Genomic DNA, 11,381 nt, shown 5'->3' with positions numbered 1-11,381 from the left:
TAGGAGTTCGTTTGTGGTTTTATTTCCTTCCCTTTGGGGTGGAATTGTGCTGGGACACATTCGGCCCCTTTTCCTACTCCTGTATACATGTGAGCTGTTCCACCAGCCCTTTGGCTGCCTCGTTTCCTCCCAATGGGCATGTACCATGTCCTTTGTTTATTATTGCTTATCTTTGAGTGTGTCTTTTTGGGTGTGTCATGTGCGGCGGGGGCCACCCCCTGTTGGTGGATACGGTTCCGTTCTGTGTCCGGCCATGATCCGTCGAATGGGCGCGTAAGGCGGCGTCACTAGAGACGCGCCGAACATTTGACTTCAGCCCGCACTCCCGGCGCGTCACAACCGAGCGACCTTCGACGCACCTGATTGGTTGCGCCGTGGCCGCACGCCTCATTGGATGCAACTAGATATGCTCAGGTCCCAGCGGAATGACGCACTAGATGGGTGACGCCAAGCGTCGAGCTGGAATGCTGCGCTTCCTATTGGTTGCAGCACGGCCAGCTGACATAGGTGTCTGCATCGAATGCTCTACTCTCAGGCTCAGCTGATCTGGAGAAGGCAGGGACTATTGTGGTTAGGCTTTCCTCGCTAGTGATTTGATCACTAATGACAGCTGCTCTGTTACAAGGAGATCATTCATTTCACCTGGGGCTGCATCATCAATGGTAAGTTTATAAGGGAGTCAGAGGGGCTTGTCCAGCAATCATTTCCCTACCCTCCACTGTTGGAGAGGGAGGTCATTTTGGTCTCTGACCACCTTTTTCTTTTCTTTTATTTTTGATTTATTTTTCATCTCCACTTGGAATGCTGGTCTATCCATACTGAGCCTACTGATTAGGAGTGGTGAGTACTTTTTGGTGCTCTTTTGTTTCACTCTGTGTTTTGTTGCTGGGTATTGGTCTAATGACCTTTTGTGTTTATTTACATTTTCCCTTAGTTATGATACCTCATATCCATTCTTGGCTGCTGAGCCTACTGATTAGGAGTGGTGAGTACTTTTTGGTGCTCTTTTGTTTCACTCTGTGTTTTGTTGCTGGGTATTGGTCTAATGACCTTTTGTGTTTATTTAAATTTTCCCTTAGTTGTGATACCTCATATCCATTCTTGGCTGCTGACACTTTTTATGTGAATACGTTTGTTATTTCACACACCCCTCATGGTCTTGGAGCCCTCTGGGAGTGGGGGAGACCTATGGGCATTGAGCATACCATCTGACTTGGCCGCATTGGATCCGGCGCACACACGGGCTCTCTGGGGACGATCTGGGCACTCCAAGCTTGGGAGAGGGTGAGTTTCCTTTTCCTCCCCCCTGCATGTTGAGCTTCCCATTTCCTCCCCCCTATTGTCCACATGCTGCAGTGTCTGTGTCTGGTAACAAGTATTTTCATTGTATTTTATAACATCCAGTTTATTGAAAGAGAAATTAGACGAGCAACAGTGGGAGGCACAGCTCCCGATATAAGCGTAATACAGAACTTTAAACATTCCAGTAAACATTGCAATGTCTGATGCATGTACAGTACCTCATTGCGTCTGTTCAGGAGGGAAAGAAAAAGGCGATCAGTGAGGATCAAAGGCATAGTGTCAATAGTACCTTATGAAATATACATCATGTAACCTCAAAATTAACATTCTGAATAAGTTCGTCGTATTGTATGAAGTTTCTATAAGTAAAAGTTCAGGAGGAAAGGAGAAAAAGGGGTTAGAAGGAGCGAGAAGAAGGAAGGGAGGGAGGGGAGTGGGGGACACATTAGGGAAGTGAGACAAGTAGCAGCCCCAGGCCTGCGCCCAACGATCACATCATGTCCAAAGAGGTGCCTCGGACCCTGTCATCAGGGCACCGCTACCAATCTATCATAATCTGCAGAGCATTTAAATTGAACCCAAGGTGACCAGGTGTGGAAAAACTTCTCGGTGCGTTCAGATGCTTGGGCTATTGTTTCTTCCATGTCATAGAATTCTTTTACTCTGGACAGCCAGTCCCGTACCGAGGGGACCCGGGACGATTTCCAAAACAAGGGTATAAGGGCCTTGGCCGCATTTAGGAGGTGTTTGGATAGTGAGTTTTTGTAACTCCGAAAGGACATGTTGGAAATGTGTAGAAGGCAGCAGGCGGCGTCGAGTTTGAGCCTAGTTTCTGTGATCAATCTGATAGTGTCGCATACTGTTTGCCAGTACGGAGCAATTAGCGGGCATTGCCACCATATGTGGATCAGGGTACCCCTTTCTGCATTGCACCTCCAGCACGTGTCAGGCGTTTGTGGGAACCATGAGTGTAGCTTCACCGGGGTGGCGTACCAGTGGGTGAGTAGTTTGTAGGCGGTTTCTTGTGTTCTGGTGCTCAGGGAGCATTTATGTGCAAAGGTGCAAGATCTCTTCCACTGGGGCCCTGAAATCGGGATATCCAGAGCTTGCGACCATCTCTCTCTGAATCTGTCATCACCCTTTACCGGTTGATCTCTGAGCCAGGCGTATGCAATTGAGGTAGATTTTTGTACAGGTACACCTGCCAGGCACACCGACTCCAACTCCGTGGGCTGCCTATTAAAATTTGGTCTTCTAGTCGTGTGGTTCAGGTAGCTCCTTACTTGGAAGTATGTCCACAAGGGGAGGCCAGACCTATTAAGGGCCACCTTGAGGTCCCCAAAATCCCGGAACAGACCGGTTCGGAAACAGTCTAAGGCAAGTATGGGTCTAGCTGTGTCAGGGGTGCGGAGAAAGCTGTTCTCTATCCCCGGGGGGAAATCAGGGTTGTTCCACAAGGGAGTCAGTGGGCTCAGTGAGGTTGATATGTTCGTTCTCCCGGCCACCCTGTGGAAAACTCTCAACGTGGTCCCCAACAGTGGGTGTGTCTTTAGAGATGTAGGATAGCTGGTCCATGGCATCCAGGGAGAGAAGTGTAAGGGAATGGGGCAGAGGTCATCCTCAATTTGTATCCAGTCTTTAAGATTGCGGTGGCAGTGCCAATCTATTATCCTCGTTACGTGTGCCGCAAAATAGTAGTTTTTGAAATCGGGAGTACCCATTCCCCCCCTATGTTTAGGAGGTGTCAGTAGTGTGGCTTTAATTCTCGGGGGTTTGTGGGCCCAGATGAATCTTTGTTGTATTGCAGAGATCAGTTTAAAGAATTGTAGGGGAATCCTGACCGGTAGGTTGCGGAACAAGTATAAAAGTTTTGGCAGGATCACCATTTTGCAAATAGCTGCCCTCCCGAACCATGAGAAGTTGCGGGCATTCCACAACTTTAGATCTCTGTCAATTGCTGTAAGAAGGGGGGGGGGAAATTGCGAGTATAGATTTGGGAAATGTCTGATGTTAGCCATATTCCCAAATACCTAAGGGCGGACGTTTCCCATCTAAAGGGGCATATAGTCTTGAGTGTCTCTACAGATCGGTCTGGTAAGGTTATGTTTAGTGCTTCCGATTTCGAAAAATTAATCTTAACATTGGACACGTAGCCGAATAGTGTGAATTCCTGCATGAGAGATGGTAGGGATTTCTGGGGCTCCGTCAGGAAAAAGAGCAAATCGTCGGCATATGCCGCGATCTTATACTCCCTGTTCGCCAACGAGAAACCTTGTATCGTTTTCTCGGCGATGATTCTTCTAATGAAAGGTTCTAGGGAGAGGATGAAGAGGAGGGGTGAGAGGGGGCATCCCTGCCTGGTGCCATTATGTATTTGGACTGCTTCCGATAAGGAGCCGTTAATCTTAATTCGGGCTGAAGGGTTTTTGTACAGAGCGGCTATCCAGGATCTCATGTGGAACCCCAGACCTATGTGCTGACAGGTGTCCATCATGTAATCCCAGGCGATCCTATCGAAGGCCTTCTCCGCGTCGGTGGACAGGAGAAGGCCTTCGATTTTCTGGGTGCGTGCCGCATATATTAAATTGAGTGCCTTAATGACATTGTCCCTGGACTCCATGCCCGGCATGAAGCCAGCTTGGCTCGGGCCTATGATATCATGTAGAAGGGGGCGTAGTCTATTGGCCAGAATTTTTGCCAACAACTTAACGTCTAGGTTAAGGAGTGAAATCGGCCTATAGCTAGCACAGCTTTCGGGATCTTTATTGGGTTTTGGCATGACAGCTACGTGGGCTGAGAGGAATGTAGGGGGCACGTCCCTGGGGGATGCCAACGAATTTAGGGCCTTTCTCAGGGGGTCGACAAGGATTTCTGTGAAGGTTTTATAATAAATGGAAGTAAAGCCGTCTGGGCCTGGACTTTTCCCAGTTTTGAGTTCTTTAATAACTGACTGCAATTCTGAGTTTTCTATAGGCAGTTCTAGTTGACAGACTACGTCCTCCGGTAGGGAGGGGAGCCCGGATTCTGTCAGGTAATCTCTAATCTCCTGACTTCTAGTTTTAAAGGGGTTGACAGGATTTCCTTGAGCAGGAAGGTTATATAGGTTAGAGTAAAATTCGTGAAAATGTTGGGCAATTTTGTCAGTGGTTACATCTAGGGAACCTGATTTATTCCTTATACCCATAATGTTGTGTGCTGAACTGGCGTCTTTCAAGGCCCTAGCCAAAAAACTGCCTGACTTGTCGCCGTGTTCATAATATACCTTCTTTTTAAAGAACAGAAGGCGTTTAGCTTTAGAGTCAAGGAGCTGTTGAAGGTCCTTCCTAGCGTTCAGTAATGTGCATGCTGACCTTTCCGAAAGGGACTGTTTGTGAAGCGTCTCAAGGTTATGAATCTTATCTGAAAGGAGTTTGATGGTTTTTTCCCTTTCTCGTTTGCGTTGTGACCCCATTCTAATGAGTTCCCCCCTTACTGTACATTTATGGGCTTCCCAGATAGTCAGGGGGTCCATGCCCGGGGTGTTATTACGTTCAAAGAATTCTTTTAGAAAGATGGTAATGTCAGGGAGCAATAGTGTGTCTGTCAACAGGGACGAGTTAAGTCTCCAAGAGTTGGATTTAGGAGGCGGCTTGTGTAGATTGAGGGACAGTGAAGTTGGGGCATGGTCTGATATAGTCTGGATGCCTATGTGTGCCTCTGTTACCAGATGAAGATCTCTCTAAGTTGTAAAAATATAATCTATTCTGGCATGGCGATTGTGGGGAACAGAGTAAAACGTATAGTCCTTTCCTTCGGGGTGGGTAAAGCGCCAGGAGTCTATCAGTTGCATAGACCCCAACATGGACTTAATACTTTTAAGTATCCTATATGTAATGGAGGATTTGCCTGTCGAGGTGTCTGCTAGAGGGTTCAATGGTATATTGAAATCTCCACCTAAGATTATACACCCAGAGCCAAAACCCTGGAGCATAGATAGTGCGTTTCTGCAGAATGTAAGATGAGAGGAATTAGGGAAATACACGTTGGCCAACGTGAGAGGTACCCCATTACATGTCCCCTTCAGAAAGATAAATCTTCCCTCCGGGTCTAGGAGTCTGTCGGTAATGTCAAAGGAAGCATGTTTACTGATCAGTATGGAAACGCCCTTTGTTTTTGCTAGGCTATTCGTGGCGTGATACGCCTCAGGGAAGTAGGAGTCAGTGAGCCTCGGCACCTGAGCGGTTTTAAAATGTGTTTCCTGTAGGAAAACAAATTTCGGCTTACCTTTCCTGAGCTCCCTCAGGAGGGTTGTCCGTTTTTCAGGGGTGTTCAGTCCTCTCACATTGTGAGAGATCACCGTAGGGTTCTGGCCGAGAGATGAATATGCCATCTTGGTGATGCAGAGAGAGATGGAAGGTTGCTGCAGGAGGTAGAGATCGAGCACAGAACTAATCAGGAAAAAAACAAGCGTTAGCTTCAAGGCAGTAAATTTTGTCATATATCTGTGCGCCTCACTAGGGTTGAGACTGGGCATCAGATAAAGCAGGGAGACAGCAGGACTGGAGCCGTACACAGGGGAGAGACAGGGGAAGATGGAGGAGGAGGGAGGAGAAGGGAGGGGAAGGGGGGGAGGGTAAGAGTGGAGTTAAAGATTGTTAGCGATATGAAAGATGCAAAGAGGGTAGGTAATCTTCCTATAGACCTAGTATGGTTTCAAGGATATCAAGTAGTGTGTTGCGATGAACCCCTGGGGGTCCCTCCCAACGCACTATGTGGGGGGTGTCAAGGCAGTTAGGGGAAGGCTGAGGTCGCCACAAGACTAGAAATTAAACTAGTAAAAAAAAATGTCTTGTGAACCGGAGTAGTCGACCCACAGCCCATGAGAAAAAACAGAAAATAAAATCTTCTTCTTAAATAAGTGCAACATATATGTCAACTCTGCACATTCTAGTGTAGAAAGGTAGCAGGTATCTAGCAGGAAAAGCTAGCAGGAGCAAGTTATGGGAAGGGAGCATCAACGTAACAGAACATAATAATAAAAAGAAAAAGGCAGAAGAAAAAAAAAAAAAAACAACACCTAGTCCTGGCATACCCTACAGGGATGGTGAGGTATTCATGGGTGATATTGCTCAGGCAGTCTCAAAACAGTTCCTACCTCCCACCCCTAGACACCCCGTATTACCCAAACATAGAGAGCAAACATGGCAGTGATATCATAACCTGGGGAAACGTAAACAGCGAACACATTAAGGTCAGCTTAGATTCACTGTATGTTCATGGGGGCAAGACCTCCATAACCCCCTCCCCTCCCACATCAACCCACCCCAAGAACCCAAGGTCCAAGGGGGCCGGTGGCGTAATGTCAGGGGATGTTAGTTTATAGCAACTTGGGTTTCCCTGTCCCGTACATATTGGAAGAGAGGGGGGGGGTGATCTCACCACACCGCAAAATCATGCCGAACAGAGCATCTCAAAGACTTCGGTTGAGACAAATCACGGGTGTCGTGTCATGGGGGTAGCCAGGATCTATCATGTAGCAGCATCTTTTGTTCAGTATTCCTCCAGAGCCCTGGATGACCGGGGTTTGTTGTTAGGGGTGCCTGTTAATGATCCAGCCATGGATCCACCTCTGCGAGAGGTCTTCAGCTTCTTGGAGAACCTGTTGTCGGGGGAAGTCAGCGGGGATGCCGGGGGGCTCCTTTCCATGGGGGTCAGGCGGAATTCCTGGTACCATTCAGGGAGGTCAATGAGGTCTAGTTGCAAGGCAGCGCAAAAATCAGGAAGATCTGAAGGGGAGCGTAAAATAAGTTGTTTGCCGTTGTAATTCACCATGAGAGCAAATGGAAACCTCCACGTGTAACGCAAGTCTTTCTCCCTGAGCTTGTCGAGAAGAGGGCGTAGCGCTCTGCGATTTTTCAGAGTGATCTGGGATAGATCTTGAAAGAGCATTATCGTTTCACCATTGTGAATTATCCGTTCATTTCTGCGCGCTTTTCTCATAATGTCCTCCTTCAGAGCAAAACTCTGAAGGCAACAGATAATGTCACGTGGTGGCTGGTTATCAGGGCCCTTAGCTCTGAGCGCCCTATGAGCGCGTACAAAATCTATAGCGGTGTCCTCTGGCCTCTCCAGTAGGCCGTTGAAAACTCTCTGTAGGGCCAGCGGTACTTGATCAGCCTCAACTGATTCGGGGATCCCCCGCACCCTTATATTACACCTTCTTCCCCTATTGTCAAGGTCTTCCAGATGCCTATTAATATCAATAAAATGCTCAGCATATGAATGGGAGACCTTCTCCAATCTGCGTATCTCCCCATCCCTGCGTCTTCCCTCTGCCTCCGCCATTTCCACCTTCCCATTGAGGACCATGAGGTTTGACTTCAAGTCAGTGATGGCTGCTGAAAACGTGGACTTGATGTCCGCAGCTATTCCGGTCATGTCCTCGTAGGTAAGGGGCCTATGGTTGCGTGAGTAGCCCTTACCCGAGTCCTCGATGGCGGATTGGGAGTCCTCGCTGAAGTCCTCCTCGGTGAGTGGCGGCGCCATCTTGGGCCTCGCTGCGTTGTCTCGAGCAGAGGCCTGGGTTTTAAAGATATCGGCGATATCTCTCCCTTTTGGGGTGGCCGAAGAGCGGCGGGATCTCGTGTGTGGAGTACCGTACGATCTCCTGTGCATCCTGCAGTCAAGCTGTGCAGAGAGACGAGCTTTAGGCTGTGGGTACGACGGAGCTCCCGGATTAAGCTGCCGTCTCCATTGCGCGCCAAGCCACGCCCCCCACTCGTATTTTCATTGTATATATGTATTTTCTTATATTTCATCTTTCAGAAAAACCTCACTGCTAATGGGCCCTGAAGAAGGATGTATTACTAAAAGCATTTGAAACGCGTTGGAAACGACCATCCATACCCCCAGTTTTGTGCTGGGGTACATGATGATCTCATAGCAGCAGTTTTTTCCAATTTTTTATTTTAGATGTTGACATACTACTGTGAAGTGTTTATTCTTTGACTATTTTTGTAATACTATTTTGTAATAAATTTCTATATTTTTATGACCCAGTTGTCACCATACTTGTTGTTGCCCTAAAAGTCCCACCTCCTTTAGAGGTATCCATTTTTTGTACTCAAATGGAGCTAAGCCCCCTCCCCTCTATTTATTTTCTATGATACATAAAGTCCTACAAGATTGGAATAAAGAATACTTTTCCTGGTTTGTGCAATATCTTAAAGGTGAATACTCTCCCTGACTTTTTTACCTTATACCAGTATCTCACAAAAGTGAGTACACCCCTCACATTTTTGAAAATACTTTATTATATATTTTCATGTGACAACACTTTGCTACAATGAAAAGTAGTGAGTGTACAGCTTGTATAACAGTGTACATTTGCTGTCCCCTCGAAACAACTCAACACGCAGCCATCAATGTCTAAACCGCTGGCAACAAACGAGAGTACAGCCCTAAGTGAAAATGTCCAAATTAGGTCCAAAGCAGTGGCGGCCCGTCCATAGGGGTCGCCCAGGCGCTGCCCCCCCCCTCCTGTAGTCATAAAAAAAAAGATAAAAAATGGGCCCTTTAAGGCTTTTAAAATGTTGTTCTGCAGCGCTGCACCAATAACATACATTCATGCGTTGCATGAATGTATGTTATTGTGGCCAGCTGCCGCTGGTCTATTCAGATGGCCAGACATAGGGCGCCGGCTAACTGAATAACGGCAGCTGGTTTCTGTGCGGAAGTGCCTATTAGAGCCAGCGGCTCTGATAGGCTTTCTGAGTACAGCCCTTCAGCTCCCGGATGTCTTATCCTCGGAACGTACGGGGGCTGCGTCCCTTGGATAAGACTGACGGCCGTCTCAGCCAATCAGGTTCACCGATTCTGGTTATCGGTAACCTGATTGGCTGAAGCATAATAGAGGGCGGCAGAAGACATCGAGGGACCGTGGAAGGAGGGTGGCTAACCCCAGAAAAGTAAGTGCCGGGCGGGGGCAATCTGAGTGGCAGCATTTTACAGGGCACAGTGGCGACAATTGATGTGGGAACAGTGGCTACAGTTGATGTGGGCACAGTGGGGACAATTGATGTGGGCACAGTGGGGACAATTGATGTGGGCACAGTGGCTACAATTCATGTGGGCACAGTGGGGAAAATTGATGTGGGCACAGTGGCTACAATTGATGTGGGCACAGTGGGCACAATTGATGTGGGCACAGTGGCGACAATTTATGTGGGCACAGTAGTAACAATTGATGGCATGGCACAGTGGCTGCATTTGATGGCACAGTGGCTGCGTTTGGCATGGCACAGTGGTGACAATTGATGGGCACAGTGGTGACAATTGATAGGCACAGTGGTGACAATTGATGGCACAGTGGCAACAGTTGATGGCACAGTGGCAACAGTTGATGGCACAGTGGCGACAGTTGATGGCACAGTGGCTGCGTTTGATGGCATGGCACAGTGGCTGCGTTTGATGGCACAGTGGCTGCATTTGGCATGGCACAGTGGCGACAATTGATGGCACAGTGGCGACAATTGATGGCAAAGTGGCGACAATTGATGGCACAGTAGCGACAATTGATGGCATGGCACAGTGGCTGCATTTGATGGGCACAGTGGCTGCCTTTGATGGGCACAGTGGCTGCGTTTGATGGGCACAGTGAGGCTGCAATTGTCATTTTTTTTCATTTGTTTGCGCCCCCCCAAAAAAATTTGAGCACCAGCTGCCACTGGTCCAAAGTGTCTATATTTTGTGTGGCCACCATTATTTTCCAGCACTGCCTTAACCCTCTTGGGTATGAAGTTCACCAGAGCTTCACAGATTGCCACTGGAGTTCCATGACAACATGACGGAGCTGGTGGATGTTAGAAACCTTGCACTCCTCCACCTTCCATTTGAGGATGCCCCACAGCTGCTCAATAGGGTTTAGGTCACAAGACATGCTTGACCAGTCCATCATCTTTACCCTCAGCTTCTTTAGCAAGGCAGTGGTTGTCTTGGAGGTGTGTTTGGGGTCGTTATCATGTTGGAATACTGCCCTGAGGCTCAGTCTCCGAAGGGAGGGGATCGTGTTCTGCTTCAGTATGTCACAGTACATGTTGACATTCATGGTTCCCTCAATGAACTGTAGCTCCCCAGTGCCGGAAGCACTCATGCAGCCTCAGACAATGACACTCCCACCACCATGCTTGACTGTAGGCAAGATACACGTGTCTTTGTACTCCTTACCTGGTTGCCACCACACACGATTGACACCATCTGAACAATTACGTTTATCTTGGTCTCATCAGACCACAGACCATGGTTCCAGTAATCCATGTTCTTAGTCTGATTGTCTTCAGCAAACTGTGTGTGGGCTTTCTTGTGCATCATCTTTAGAAGAGGAATAACTTTGGTTCCAGTGCTGCTAAACGCAGCAAAGGCCCTGATCCCAAAAAACTGGCTACATCCAAAAAGGCCATCAATTAAAGAGTGGATAGAAAGGGTGGAATATATAGAAGAGATAGAACATCTCGCCTGTGGAGAGACAGGAGGAGAGGATAGATACAGGGTAGTTTGGGAGAAATGGAAAGTTTTTAAATCTGCGGGAAAATTCGTTCAAGGGATGTCAGAAGCTGACAGGTGAGAAAACAAAAAGAAGAATGCTGGGCACACAGATCCAGGGAGGAGGGAGGGAGGGGGGGGAAGGGGGGGGGGGGGAGGAAAGAAAAAAAAAAAAAAAGGGGCTAGCCACGTCACTATATTGAGTTATTAGCCAGATTTGTTAAATCGAAAAAGTATAAATATGACAAATCTGTAATTGTACAAAAGAAAGAAGGAAGGAAAGAGAGAGAAAAGAAGGGAAGGAAAAAAATAAAAAAAGAAAAGAAAAAACCCACACATGATGCGAAGCCACTGGAGAGACGCTATGGGCGGTCGAACTGTGAGCAAGTCTCGCTGTCAATTGTGAGCGGAGTCTGATGTGGGAAAAAAAAAAAAAGAGAAGAGGTTTCCTTCTGGGACGACAGCCATGCAGAACAATTTTGATGAAGTGTGCAGCATATAGTCTGAGCACTGACAGGATGACCCCCCCCCCACTCCCTCAACCTCTGCAGCAATGCTGG

General features: G+C 47.7%; 1 long non-coding RNA gene across 1 annotated transcript; it reads left to right on the top strand.

Moving 5' to 3' along the window:
• Positions 1–259: 259 nt before the first annotated feature.
• On the top strand, positions 260–8,125 carry LOC120914128. Its single transcript, XR_005743621.1, has 3 exons — positions 260–840; positions 1,080–1,284; positions 8,107–8,125. It is a non-coding gene; the product is annotated as an uncharacterized LOC120914128 (long non-coding RNA).
• The last annotated feature ends 3,256 nt before the right edge of the window (positions 8,126–11,381 follow it).

The sequence above is a fragment of the Rana temporaria genome, chromosome 1 (assembly GCF_905171775.1).
Source record: "Rana temporaria chromosome 1, aRanTem1.1, whole genome shotgun sequence".
Lineage (NCBI taxonomy): Eukaryota > Metazoa > Chordata > Amphibia > Anura > Ranidae > Rana > Rana temporaria.
This window is presented reverse-complemented; position numbering and strand designations above follow the sequence as displayed.